Raw genomic sequence first — 12,289 nt, 5'->3', positions numbered from 1 at the left:
CCCTGAGATCATGACCCGAGCCGAAGGCAGACGCTTAACCAACTGACCCACCCAGGCGCCCCAGAACCACTTATTCTTTAAGGAGAAGCAAAAAAAGAGATTTCTCCGGCTGTTGTTGTAAAGTCTACATAGTTGTTGGTAACCTAGGGATTTGCCCATCTGCAATGAGGGAATCCAACAGGTTTAAAGACTGCCAGTAATTCAAAGTTCACTACTGCCGAATGCCCTTGTGGTAGCTAGCTTCCAATAATCCTCAGTGGCGCACGCGTGTGTGTGTGTGTGTGTGTGTGTGAGAGAGAGAGAGAGAGAGCGAGGGAGGGAGACTCCTGAGGCTAGGTCAGAAAAGGTAGCACAGCATTCCCTTCTTTTGGACTACTCACTTTGAAATGTTGTAAGGGAATATAGCCTTATTTAATCAACTCTAACTCAAAGTGTCCAAGGATTATCCCAAGGAAGAGAATTTCCAGTTTCGGAAGGGCAAATGATTTACTGGCTAGCCCTAGGAGAATTTAGTTCCTCATGTTGATTATCACTCCCACCCCTAAACTGACCCTAACAGCTCCTTTTCCCATTTAGCATTCTGATATAAAAGTGGGAAAACCTCTTCTTTTGGTTAACCCATCATACTGAAGACAGGCAGAAATTTTAAAAATATTTTCTCAGGTAATAAGAGAGAACAAAGGGTAAATTGAGAAAAGAAGTACAGAAGCATTCTATCTAATACACATATTATACCATTTCATTTATAGTTAGTCTACGTAATTACATGTGTATGTATATAAAAGCACAGAAAAACATCAGGAAGCTGAAATGCTAATTTATCATTTATGGTTACCTGTGGAAGGGTAGAGGTGTTGAAAGACTGTTACGTACGCGGGGTGAGAAGTGGAAAGGGAAATAGAGAAGGAAAGGAGGACACTTGGCTTTTTAAAATGTCTGTTTTGTATTATTTGAAAATTGATGAGAATGCATTAATGAAGCACTTGTATAATTACAAAATAAATTGTATAATATTAAAAAAACAGAAGCAAGAGCAACTTTAAAAAAAAATTATTGATTTTAGAGAGAGGGAGAGTATGAGGAGGGGGAGGAGCAGAGGGATAGTCCGCACAGAGCATGGAGCCCAATGAGGAGCCCGATCCCATGACCCTGAGATCATGACCTGAACAGAAATCAAGAGTGGGTTGCTTAACTGACTGAGCCACCCAGGCACCCCAGAAGCAAGAGCAATTTATTTACAACCTGGAGATCTTGTAGTCTATGTTCATTAGCTAGGACCACTGACCACATTATCCCTTTCCTACTGAATCTGAGGTCTTTAGAATGCCTTGCTACAAACTTTCTAGGTTTTTTTACTTGGCTTCCACAAAGGATGTGCCTTTCCAAGACCCACTATGAAAGAGATGCCTCAGAGACATCTGTTTGGTACCTTCAAGGCCAATACCAAGAGAACAGATTGCTCCGTCTTCATTCTACCAGCCAGCCACTGGAAAACTAGTTCTGGGTAGCAAACCACAACCAAACACAATGCTTAAAATAACGATTTCTTTTTTCTGCAGGTCACTGGCTCCAAGCTGGGGATAGTTCTAGACCTGCTTCATGTCTCTTGTTCTTGTTTTACCAGCAGACTACACAGGCCATGTTCTTCACATTGTGAAAGGCAGGTGTGGGAGAGAGGCAAGCAGAAACATGCAAAAGGACAGGCTCAGAACTGTTACACTGTCACTTATGCCCATATTGTTTTGGCCAAAACCAAGTGGAATAATCTAAGTCCAACATCAGTAGGGTGGAGAAACTTTCTGCCTCTAAGCAGAACTGCAGAGCCACATTTCAATTCCATGCACAATTCAATTTCTATGCATGGAAAGAACATGGAAGAATTGGGAACAGTGATGTTATTCACTCTTGTTATCCACCTGGGACTTTACAGTTTACTTCCAGTTGGCAGTAGGAGAGATGTATTTCTTCTCATGGTAACTGGAAACAGGAATGATTTGAGCCAGCAGATGAGATCTGTTCCTAACTACACGAATCGGGCTTTGTCCTTGCATGCTCCTTAATATGACACGTTATTGTCATGGAAATGCAGTAGTATTATTAATTCTTTACATATACCAAGTGGACAATGGTTCCCCATTTTACAGCAAATATGAGATTAGAAATACTGCTAGAAAGGTTGCTATGTTTGTAGTATCCTGTTTATTGTGTATTAAAGGTTTGAATTCTTTAGTTCAAAAGACTGTGAAGAGTCGCCATGTTTTAGAACTAAGGGATCCATAAAACTTCATCAGAGTTAAGAGGCTCTCTTTGATTAACCTTATTTGCTATCCAGGTTTCCCCTACGTTTAAAAGTAAAAATCTCTTAAGGAGTCACCAGAGTTGCTTTCCCAGATAGGAAAGGAAGAATCCCAGTTCCACCCCCGTACCCCCCCCCGTAAATAAAAAGACACTAATAGCTTTAAAAAAGAAAGAGATCATTAAATTCTTAGGTTCTTCAGGAACGAATCAATGGGGCTGACAGTCCTCTGACATTTGAGCCCTACTCTAAGGTTATTTCCACGGTTCCCACGTTAAAGAACAGCTACCACTTACATTCTTAAGGGTTTTTTTCTTCTCTCATGCCTGGTTATGGAGCCGCAAAAAGACTAAGGCTGGAGCCCAGCGATGAACCTGGTGGATACTGGATATTATCGGAGTGGGGCTGCAGGAGCCCGAAAGAGGACTAGAATTAGTCCCTCCGCGCACCGGGACAGTCATCGCTCTTTGTTAAACAAATACAAGAAAACGCGGCGGCGGCGAAGTGTGGTCGTGGGGGAAGAGATGGAGGTATAACTTTGCGTTTGTATGCATAAGTGTGCGTAAGAAAGATCATTAGTGAGGCGCTCCAAAAGCCGGACCGTCCAGGGCACCGTGTCATTGGCTTTTGTGCATTTGAAGGCGCGTGAGTGCCCTGCTCAAAGGTTTCCCCTTTGTGTGAAAGTGGGGAAACCAGAGGCGTGCAGCTACTGCTGGGTTTTCATTTTCGAATTCGTTAGGCACTTGGACCAAAATACTCCCGCACCAATACACTCCCGCATTCTCGCAACAACAATACTCGGACTTGAGTTACTTATCCGTCGCTGACCGAGCGAGGAGCGACAATGGCTCGGTGCGGGCGCCCGCAGCTCGGGGGGCAGCGCCAAGGGGCCGCCCGCCGCGCTCCGCAGCTGCGCGCTGAGCCCCGCCACCCGACCGTCAGCAAACGCGGGCACCAACCGCCGCGCGGCCCGGCCGTTGGGCGGGTGGTAATTTCTGGGAATGGGGCGGGGTCGCGGGTGTACAAGGCCGGGCGCCTGCGAGCGAGGAGGAGGAGCGGGCTGCGCCGAGCGCGCGAGGCTGGAGGGGCGGTGCGCCACGAGCGTCACCGACCTGGGAGGGGCCGGGGCGGGGCCGGCGGCGCGCTCTGGCCCGCCCGCGCCCCCACCTTTCACTTAGCGGAGGCTGTGGAGTGGAGACTGGAGGGACCTGGGCTAGGAGTTTATTCACCCCTCGCCCCCCAGTATCTGTCAGACGGCCCGAGTGAGGAGCTGTCCCTGGAGAAGGGCGGGAGTCCGGAGCTGGGGATGGAGTGACAGGCGGGGCCCGCGGGAGGCTTCAGAGAGTGGCGAGGGTGTGTGCGTGCGGTCCCGGCCAGCTGGGAGAAGGGGGCGGGCGGGCGCTGCAGGTGCACGCGCGGCCCCGCTGCCCCCATGCGCCTGCCCGCGCCTTGGCGCCCCTGCACCAGTCTGGGGTTGGAGCCGAGAATGGGATGGGGGAGCCCCGAGCAGAGAGCGGGACAAGTGGCCAGAGTCTTTACCTGAGAAGGCGGGTTTGGGAGAAGTTAAGGGATAAGGGGCGGGCGAGAGTCGAAAGAACCCCTGAGGCAGGTTGGCGGGCTGGTGGGGGCCGGGGACGGTGGGGCCCCGCGAGGTATAAATAGTCGGCCCCGGTTTGACAGACGCTGCGGTGACTGGCGGTGCCGCCCCCCCTCGCCGCGTGGGGAGGGGAGGAGCGCTCCGAGCGGGCGGGGTGGGGGAGGCGGACTCGAGTGTCCTGGTGGCGGCGGCAGGAGGCCGAGGGGGAGGAGCTGAGGCGGGGGGTGGAGGGAGGGGGCCGGGAGCGGGGCGAGGGCGGGGGCCACCATTGCTCCCCGCGCCGGGCTCTGTGTCGCCGCCGTCGCCTCGGCGGTTGGGGATCGGTGGGGCGGCGCGGGCGGGGGGCGCTGCGCGGGGCGGCTCGCCGCTGTTTTGTTTCCTCCTCTCCCAGTGGAGCGGTTCGGGCTGCCGGGGAGGCCCCGGCTCCCTCGGGACGCCCGGCCAACGGCGGCGGCGGTGCTAGTCCGCGGCCCTGCCGGGAGGGAAAGCGACGCCGTGGTCTTCCCAGGCGACGCGGAGAGCAGGTAAGAGCGCGGGTAGCCGAGGCTGGTGGGAGGGAGCGCGGAGGGCGCGGCGATAAAGCCTGGCTGTCCCGAGTGCCGCCTCCTCCCTCCGCACCCCCGCCCCGCGCCTGTGTTGTTTGCTCCGGGGTTTGCCGAGGGTTTTCCGGAGGCTGTGGCGGTGACAACGGCTGGGAGCTGGGGAAGGGGGCTGAGTGCCCCCGGGCAACGGTCGGGAAGCGGGACTTGGAGAAAGGGGAAGGCGCGTTGCTCGCCTGCCCGCGGAGAGCGCGGGGCGCGGGGCAGGGCTGAGGGAAGAGGTTACGGACCCCGGCGGGGGGGGGATGGGCTGAACGCAGCTGGTCTCGCTGTGTTTACATCTCCGCGCGAGTCACCTCTGCCGAGAAGCGGACAGAACTGACCCGCCTTATCCCGCGCGGAGGCCAGGGCGGGGGTCCGGCTCCGGAGGAAGCGCGTCCTGGGAGGGTCTGGTAGGGCGGGAGGCTGCGGCCGGCGCCGGGGCAGGGCAGCGAGCTCGGGGCGGGACCTGGGAGGCTACGGCCGCTCCGGGTGGCGTGGAGGGTTGGAGACCAGTTTCCTTCCCCGTCGGGCCTTATCGCCGCCTCTTACCTTTCCTTCTCTCCGCGGCTAGCTTGCCTGGCAGGTTGTACTCGGTTATTCTTTTATTCTCGCTTTCCACGCCAGCCCCCTGCTGCCACTTCCCCCAGTTCCCTCGGGGGTAGGGAGGCTTAGCTGTGATAGGAATCTGTTTTTTAAACAAAACAAAAACGGGCTCTGTAACGCGCGTCCAGTGACCGCCTTCTGGATCCTCTCTTGGAGAAGCTGTCCCCTTGGGACCGTGCTACTGGATGTTTCGGGGGCGCGGGAAAGGAACGGTCTGCTAGGGCTGGTGCTGACTGCTGGAGCAGCTTTGCGAGCAGAGTAGTCGAACCCCCCCTCCCCGCTCCAGTTGGGCATTTTTATTCCATGTCAATAAAGGACAGAGACAATATTCCGTAAGGCCAAGAGTAATCCAGATTGCACTGTTTCTAATGTTTATGTGCCAGCATCCTGGGCTCTCTTTCTGGGACCTAGATTCGCTGCAGAACAGCCTTTCTTTAAGTTATTAATACTTGTTTAAAGGAGTGAGGGGGGAACACTTCATTCGAAAACTGTAAAATTTCCCCCCTTCATGAACATTTATTTCAGCTGTGTGGTTTAAATTTTAATCCGGTGATGATACAACAGTAATCTTGTGTTTGGTAATCAGATTTGCTTTTCTTTTTACCTATGAGTCACTATAGAGAGGTAAATCATGCACTTTCTCTAGTGCCATAATCACGGAATAGTGCCAAAATCACAGAAGAATGTACACTTCACTAAGGTAGGATTGGATATTTGCGTTTCAGAGATTCTTTCTTTAAACGGTAAAAATGACTTTATATAAGCCTGGAAATTATTGAATTACATTTAAGGAATTCAGGAATGATTAAAGTTTATATGTAGTGCAGTACAGTTTATGCAGTGCATTCATATGAATATCATCGAGCTATCTCCTCATAAACACATGAAGTAGAAAATTGAAATATCTTGGGCATTTGAAATTTGAATATTTAATGTTGGCCTGTTTTTTAAGGTTAGTGACTTAACTAATTACTTTGATTAATTGTTGCTTCTAATTTCAGGTATATATACTCATTTACAAAATTATGAGGGTATGATTGGAAGATACTTACAATTTTGAGATTTTTCTGTCCTGAATAATAGATTGGTAACTTTGGATACGGTAGGCCCACCAGTGTTGTTGGCTTTGAACACCAAGTTTTTTGTTTTGCTTTGTTTTGTTTTGTTTTGTTTGGTAACCGTTTTATTGAGGTATATTTCATATACCACTCAATCCACCAATTTAAAGTGTACAATTTAGTGGTTTTTAGTATATTCACAGAGTCGTGCAATTATCACCATAATCCATTTTAGGACATTTTCATCATTCTGAAAAGGAATCCTATACCCATTAGTGGTTGGTTACTCTCCTTTACCCCCAAGATCCCCAGCTCTAGGCAACCACTGATCTTTCTGTCTCTATAGATTTAACCTATTCTGGACATTTCTTATGAGAAGAATCATACAGGGGTGCCTGGGTGGTTCAGTCCGTTGAGCATCGACTCTTGATTTCAGCTCAGGTCATGATCTTAGGGTCTTGAAGTCGAGCTGGGGGTGGAGCCTGCTTAAGATTCTCTCCCCCCACCCTCCTTGCTTGAGCAGGCACTTGCTCTCTCTTAAAAAAGAAAGGTAGAATCATACAATATGTGATTTTTTATGACTAGTTTCATTTTACTTAGCATAATATTTCCACAGTTCATTCATGTTGTAGCCTATGTCATTATTTTTACTGTTGAGTAATATTCTGTTGCATGGATATAACACGGTATTTGTTAATTAGTGGACATTTGAGTTTCCACTTTTTACCTATTATGAACAATGCTGCTGTGAACATTTTGTACACATTTTTTGTGGATGTGTTTTCATTTCTTTTGGGTATGTACACAGCATAGAAAATTAATATGCTTTAGTTTGTTGCATTTCTATACACTAATAATGAACTATCAGAAAGAGAAGAAAACAATCCCACTCACAATTGCATCAAAAAGAATAAAATACTGAGGAGTAAATTTAACCAAAGAGTTAAGAGACCTTACTCTGAAAACTGTAAAATATTGATGAAAGAAATTGAAGATGATATAAATAAATGGAAAGATAAACCATACGCATGGATTAGAAAAATTAATATTGTTAAAATGTTCATTATTATCTGAAGCAATCTACGGATTCATTGCAATCCCTATTAAAATTCCAATGGCATTTTTCACAGAAGTAGAACAAATAATCCTAAAATTTATATAGAATTTTATTTGTATACAAAAGACCCTGGATAGCCAAAGCAATCTTGGGAAAGAAGAACAAAGCTGAAGATATTAGGTTCCCTGATTTCAAACTATGCTATAAAGCTATAGTAGTCAAAGGAGTATGGTACTTGCTCAAAAACAGATGCAGATCAATGGAACAGGATAGAGTCCAGAAATAAACCCATTCTTATAAGGTCAATTAATGTTTGACAGAGGAGGCAAGAAGCTACAATAGGGAAAAGATAGGCTCTTCAATAAATGGTGCTGGGAAAACTGGACAGCTACATGGCAAAAGAATGAAACCGGACCACTTTCTTGGTTTTTTAAATTTTTATTTATTTTTAAAGTAATCTCTGTGCCCAACGTAGGGCCTGAACTCATGACCCTGAGATCAAGAGCCAAATACTCCACTGATTGAGCCAGCAGGTGCCCCTGGACCACTTTCTTATACCATATACGAAAATAAACTCAAAATGGATTAAAGACTTCAATGTAAAACCGGAAACCATCAAAGTTGTAGAAGCAAACGTAGGCAGTAAGCTTTTGGACATTTGTCTGAACAGTATTTTTTTGGACTTGTCTCCTCAGGCAAGGGCAGCAAAGCAAAAATAAGTAGGACTACATCAAATTAAAAAGCTTTTGCTCAGTGAAAGAGACCGTAAACAAAATGAAAAAGGAACCTGATAAATGGGAGAAGATATTTGTAAATGATGTAACTGATAAGGGAGGGTGTCAATAATCCAAAATATATAAAGAACTTACAACTCAAAATATTAAACAAAATCCAATTAAAAGATGGGCAGAGGACCCAAATAGACATTTCTCCAAAAAGACAGACAGATGGCCAACAGACACATGAAAAGATGCTCAACATCACTACTAATCAAGGAAATGCCAGTCAAAACCACAGTAAGATAACACTTCACACCTGTTAGAATGGCTATTATCAAAAAGACAAGAAATAACAAGTGTTGGCAAAGATGTGAGAAAAGAGAACTCTTGTGCACTGTTGGTGGGAATGCAAAATGGTGCAGGTACAATGGAAAACAGTATGGAGCTTCTGCAAACTAAAAATAGAACTACCATACAATCCAGCAAACCCACTTCGGGCTACATATCTGAAGAAAATGAAAACACGAATTTTAAAAGATAAACACCCCTCTGTGTTCATTGTAGCATAACTTAGTATAGGCAAGATATGGAAGCAACCTGAGTGTCCATCAATAAGACATGAATGGATAAAGATGTGATATTACTCAACCATACAAAAGAATGAAATCTTGCCATTTGCAACAACATGAATGGATCTGGAGGGTATTATACTACATGAAATAAGTCAGAGAAAGACAAATACTGTATGATATCACTTATATGTGGAATAAAAAAAAACAAAACAAGTGAACAACCACAAAAGAAAACAGAAACAGGCCTGTAGATACAGAGAACAATTTAGTGGTTGCCAGAAGGGAGATGGGGCAGGGGTTGGAAAAAATAGGCAAAGGGGATTAAAAGGTACAAATATCCGGTTATAAAATAAATTAGACACAGGGCTACAATGTAGAGTGCAAGGATTGTAGTTAATAATATATAACAGCCTCTTATGGTGATAGGTGGTAGCTAGATTTATTGTGGTGATCTCACTTTGTAATCTGTATGAATGCTGAATCTCTGTGTTGTATACCTGGAACTAATATTGTGTGTCAGCTACACTTCAATTAAAAAAAAATTAGTGTCTTGAGTTATTTAATACCAAAAATGAGTCTATTTGGGGTACACAATTCAGTTATTTTTTATTTTTATTTTTTCCCAAAATATTTTGAGATACCACTTCACATCTGTCATAATGTCTAAAATTAACAACACAGGGAACAACAGATGTTGATGAGGATGTAGAGAAAGGGGAACCCTCTTACACTGTTGGTGGGAATGCAAACTGGTGCAGCCACTCTGGAAAACAGTATGGAAGTTCCTCAAAAAGTTAGAACTAGAACTACCCTATAACCCAGCAATTTGCACTACTAGGCATTTACCCAAAGGATACAAAAATTGTGATTTGAAGGGACACATGCACCCCAGTGTTATAACAGCATTATTATACACCAAATTATGGAAAGAGCCCAAATGTCCATTGACTGATGAATGGATAAAGAAGAGGTGTTGTGTTATGTATATGTACAGTGGAATATTACTTAGCCATATAAACAATTCAGTTATTTTTAGTAAGCATATAGAATTGTTATACTATCATTATAAGCCAGATTCGTTTGTTCATTTATCTTTAAAACCATTTACAAACTTTAACTCAGCAAAGGAAGGTTGTGAGAGAGGACTGAGAAGATAGTACCCCCCCCCCCGGGACTCCCCCCGAGTCGGGGGAAGGAAGCTGGTGGCCCAGCTGGCCAGGGGGAAGAGCCCAGGATCTCCTGAGATTGACAGGTCCTGCTGGTGGGCAGGGGCAGAGCTTATCTGCATGAAGTTGCTGGACTCCACACTGGGCCAGCAGGAGGCCAGGTGCCTGGGATGGAGAGGCGGAGCTCATCTTCAGCAAGAGGGAAGACAGCAGAGGCTCAGTGAGATGCAGGATGCCTGACTCCTACAGACTGACAGCAGGACTGGTTTAAGCTTATGAGCCAGATGTAGAACATTTCTGTGCCTTCCAAAATCTACCTCTAGTCTGTTTGCAGTTAACCCTTCCCCTGCCCCCTCCAACCCAGTCCCAGGCAAAAGCTGATTTGTGTTTTGTCTTTGTGGATTTGCCTTTTCTGGATAGTTTATAACAACGGAATCATACAGTATTTAGTCTTAGCTTTTATTCATTTATCTGAGAGAGAGTGTGTGTGCATGCAAGCAGGGTGAGGAGCAGAGGGGGAAAGAGAGAGAGAATCTCAAGCCTACTTCGTGCTGAGTGGGATGTAGTCTTGAGATCCTGAGATCCTGACCTGAGCTGAAATCAAGAGCTGGTCGCTTAACTAACTAAGCCACCCAGGCGCGCCGTATCATACAATATGTAGTGTTTTGCATCTGGCTTTTTTCACTTAGCATAATGTTTTTTGGATTTATCCATGCTATAACATGTACCGGTACTTTGTTTCTTTTTATTGCTGAATAGTATTCTGTTGTGTGGATATTCCACATTTTATTATTGACCAGATGATAGGCATTTGGATTGTTTCCAGTTTTGATTGTTGAAATAATGCAGCTTGAACATATGAATACAAGTCTTTATGTGAATATATGGTTTCATTCTCTTGGGTAGATACTAGGAATAGAATTGCTGGCTCATCTGTTTAACTTTTTAAGAAACTGTAGAACTCTTCTAAAGTGGCCATTGGTTTACATTTCTTTCCTTCTTTCTTTCTTTCTTTTTTTTTTAAGATTTTATTTATTCATTTGAAAGCGAGAAATCACATGCACACACAGGCACGAGTCCGTGTAGGGGGAGGGGCAGAGGGATAGGGAGAGAGAATTTTAAGCAGACTTCCCACTGAGTTGGGAGCCCAATGTGGGGCTTGATTCCATGACCCTGAGATCATGACCTGAGCTGAAACCAAGAGTCAGACGCTTAACTGACTGAGCCACCTGGGAGTCCCATATATTTACATTTCTAATAGCAGCGTATGAGAGTTCCAGTTTCTTCACATCCTTTTCAACACATTATTATTATCCTTTTTATTATAGCCATTCCAGTAGGTATGAAGTGGTTAACTCATTGTGGTTTAAGTTCACATTTTCTTAAAGATTCAGGGCATTGAGGATTTTTTCATATAATTATTAGCCATTCATATATTCCATTTGTTGAAGTAGCCACTAAAATCTTTTGCCCATTTTCTACCTTATTATTGAATTGTAAATTTTGTTTTAAAAAAAGATTTATTTAGGGGCGCCTGGGTGGCACAGCGGTTAAGCGTCTGCCTTCGGCTCAGGGCGTGATCCCGGCGTTATGGGATCGAGCCCCACATCAGGCTCCTCCGCTATGAGCCTGCTTCTTCCTCTCCCACTCCCCCTGACTGTGTTCCCTCTCTCTCTCTGGCTGTCTCTATCTCTGTCGAATAAATAAATAAAATCTTAAAAAAAAAAAAAGATTTATTTATTTATTGGGGGAGGGGCAAAGAATAAGGGACAGAGAGAATGTCAAGCAGACTCCCCATTGAGCAGGGAGCCTGACCTGGGGCTCAGTCTCACAACCCTGGGATCATGACCTGAACTGAAATCAACTGAGATTATGACCTGAGCTGAAATCAAGAGTCAGATGCCTAACTGACTGAGCCACCCAGTCACCCCCTCCCCCGGTTGTAAAAGTTCTTTATGTATTCTGGATACAAGCCTTTTATTAGATACATGATTTGCAAATATTTTCTCCCAGTGTGGGGCTTGTCTTTTCATTTTTTAATTGAATCCCTTTGAAGTGTAAACATTCTAAAATACATATATTTTTTAGAGTTTTTATTTTTTAGGTATGCCCTAGGCCCAATGTGGGGCTTGAACTCATGATCCCATAATCTAGAGTCGCATGCACCACCAACTGAGCCAGCCAGGTGCTCCCCAGAATTTTAATTTTGATGGAGTTTGATTTCTCAGATTTTTCTTTTATAGATCATGCTTTAGTTTTAAGAACTCTTTGCCTAATCCAGGGTCTTGAGGATTTTCTCCTTTGTTTTCTTCCAGATGTTTTATAGTTTTTGCTCTTAGATTTAGGATTCATTTTAATTTTTATGTATGGTGTGAAATAAGGGTCTAAATTCATCTGTTGCATATGGATTGTCTTAGAACAATTTGTTGAAAAGATAACATATCTTTGTTGAAAAGATATCATTTCTCCATTGATTATAAATGTAATGATTTATTTATTTCTGGGCTCAATTCTGTTACATTATATATCTGTCTTTATCCTAGCTAATACTACTCTGTCTTGATTATTGTGCCCTATGGTAACTTATGAAACTGGGTAGTGTAAGCCCTCTAATTTTGTTTTTGTTTTTAAAAGTTGTAG

At 44.9% G+C, this 12,289-nt stretch overlaps 1 protein-coding gene across 7 annotated transcripts in view; it reads left to right on the top strand.

Moving 5' to 3' along the window:
* The first annotated feature begins 4,161 nt into the window (after positions 1-4,161).
* ELF2 (E74 like ETS transcription factor 2) overlaps positions 4,162-12,289 on the top strand; it is a 120,583-nt gene continuing 112,455 nt past the window's right edge. For 4 of the 7 annotated variants that reach the window (XR_005833886.1, XM_040626310.1, XM_040626311.1 and 1 more), the window contains exon 1: positions 4,162-4,417. The gene's annotated coding sequence lies outside the window, so the exon portion shown is untranslated. The remainder of the gene's footprint in view (positions 4,418-12,289) is intronic. The other 3 variants (XM_040626314.1, XM_040626312.1, XM_040626317.1) reach the window with 2 other exon arrangements.

Source organism: Ursus maritimus, unplaced genomic scaffold (assembly GCF_017311325.1).
Source record: "Ursus maritimus isolate PB19 unplaced genomic scaffold, ASM1731132v1 scaffold_11, whole genome shotgun sequence".
In the NCBI taxonomy this organism is placed as follows: Eukaryota; Metazoa; Chordata; class Mammalia; order Carnivora; family Ursidae; genus Ursus; species Ursus maritimus.
The sequence above is the reverse complement of the archived record's forward strand: the minus strand, read 5'-3'. Positions and strand labels throughout refer to the sequence as shown.